Genomic DNA, 2,613 nt, shown 5'->3' on the forward strand with positions numbered 1-2,613 from the left:
GGATCACACCATGTGTGAATGTAAAACTGTGGTTACATCTCTTTTCTCTTGGTCCTCCTGCTACCATGCCACCTGGATTTAAGCCATCATTTGGCTTAGAGCTATGTCCATGCTTGGGCTTGGACAAACAAGCAAACAACCCAATGATTAAGGTAAGACACTGAAAACATCTATAAAATTATGAATGGCTTTATGGACGGAAATACGCTCTGTCTCACAATGCTAGAAACTGAGAAATCTGAAGAAACTGATAGGCAGTTTAATTTCACATTTCCTCCAAGGTGTCCAACCTGACTGTATGCTTGTATGCAACCTGACAGCTCCGGGAAGGTAAACGGTGTTTCCATGCGCTCTGGCACATTGCACCAGATACGGTTTAGTGGTGCTGGACACATGACCTGGAAAAGCTGGACAAACATGGACCACTTATAAACACCATCTCCAACTCCTCGAAAGATTCCATCAATGGTGTCTCTGAAAAAAATGACACATCACTTGGGAAGACTAATGCCAGTGTACTGGAAGAAGCAAAGATCATGAGTGTCAATGTGATGATTCTTCTACATGAACTTCATTGGACTGGTCATGTTGTGCGGATGCCTGATTATCGTCTTCCAAAGCAACTACTCTATTCCGAACTTAAAAATGGAAAACGTAATGCTGGTGGTCAACAAAAATGGTTTAAAAATTCTCTCAAGGCAAATCTATAAAAAATAAATGCAATATAAACACTGACAACTGGGAAACACTGGCCTGCGAGCGCTCCAATTGGAGAACAGCCTTTACCAAAGGTGTCATGGGCTTTGAAGACGCTTGAACTCAGGATGAAAGGGAGAAACGTGCTAAGAGCAAGGCACGTTTAGGTAACCCTCAATTTGATCAACTTCTGCCTGGAAACCAATGTCCCCACTATGGAAGGATGTGTGGATCCAGAATTGGCCTCCACAGTCACTTACAGACTGTGTTCATGGAAGACAATCTTACCCGGCTACAAGTGATCGCCAGAGAAGATATGGTTCTCCCCACCCCCTATTTATCTTCACAATAACCTTGATATAAATTAGCCTGATACTGCTGGCCAGAGTTCACTGCGGGTGCTTCCAATACCGTTGCTCTTCTTGAGTGGGATTCAATCACATGCCAGCAAATTCAAGTTGCAACAATTAAAGCTGATCTTGTGCAACAAGCCTAGTCCTCTGAAATATCAGACAATTAGGAAAGTGACAAGAAAATGAAAAGTGAAAGTGTGGGGGGGTAACACTTGCTTTGAGAAAAATAATCTAACCTCGCCACAAACAGATCAGGATGAATGTGCAATCAACTGGTCATATATAGAAGCTGACTAGAATTAAAACTCAGGTCCTCGTTCAACCACGAGTGAACATACTGTACCTCTCATCTCAGAAGCATATGAGATGAGAGTTACAGTATGGTTCACTCATGGCTGAACTGGGACTGAGGGGACCTGAGCATAGCTGTCAACCGTCCCTTATTTGGTGGGAAAGTCCCTTATCCCAGCGCTGCTGTCCCTTATTGATGATGTCCCTTAAATTTCCCAAGTTTCAAAGGAAGCAGCTCCTCTCCCTCCCTCCCTGCTGGCCAGGGAGGAGGGAGGCTCCAACTGTGTTGCTTGGCTGCGTTGCTCACCCAATAAGGAGTCTAAGAATGACTGGGGGGTGGAGCTTGCATGCCTTGTGCCCATCAAATCGGCCGCGTTGCCTGGGGACTCACCTTTGCTCAGCGCTTCCCAGCGGAGAGGTGACGGTGGTTTTCCTTGCTGCATCCCCTTTGCTGGGTTGCTGCGCTGTGGGAACCACCGCTTGAGGCTTCGTTTGGCTGCTGGTTGACTAAAATCCCTTATTTTGGCTTCTGGTCCCTTATTTTCAAATCTGTAAGTTGACAGCTATGGACCTGAGTTTTTAACGCTTACAACCTTCAAAATAAATACAATTACAAATGTAACAGCAATCGTAAGCAATAAATACAGCATTGAAAAGTACACAGCCAAATTAAGCCATTTCCACATAATTAGATCTAATACAATGGTACCAAAAATACTAGCAACAAAAGCAAATGAAAGCGATGTTACACGACATGGCCCAGCACGTGTGAAGGAATATTAATTTATTTAAATGTTTATGTTTTATTATCGTTTTGCTTATGTATTTTTGTGTTTTTGTAACTGTAAAAGTGCCCTATGATCCTCAAACTCATTTTATAATTACTGTAATGAAATAGTAATAGCCTTTATTCGTAGGCTTAACATATCCACGCCCGCCTGACAGCAAGCGCGAGGCGGCTTATTAACGTTAACCACCAGTCCCCTCAACGGACGCGTGTGCACGTGTGAAGGCGCTCCCCGGGTCCTGAGCCCACGACTCCTCCTGCGCCAGCCGCCTTATAGAGCCTCCGCACCTTTCCTGGCCCCGCCCCCTCTGGAGCGGGAGGGGCGAGGAAAAGGCGGGAAAAGAAAACCAAGCCCTTCGCTTCGACTCCTCCGCGAGGAGCAACCTAACCCACGAGGCCGCGCCTCTTCTGACGTCACTTCAGGGCGGTTGTCAGCCTTTGGTGGCGGATGGACTCCGTTTCCCATCAGCCCCGGCCGGCATAGGC

This window comes from Podarcis tiliguerta (genome assembly GCF_965153285.1).
Source record: "Podarcis tiliguerta genome assembly, chromosome: 11".
In the NCBI taxonomy this organism is placed as follows: Eukaryota; Metazoa; Chordata; class Lepidosauria; order Squamata; family Lacertidae; genus Podarcis; species Podarcis tiliguerta.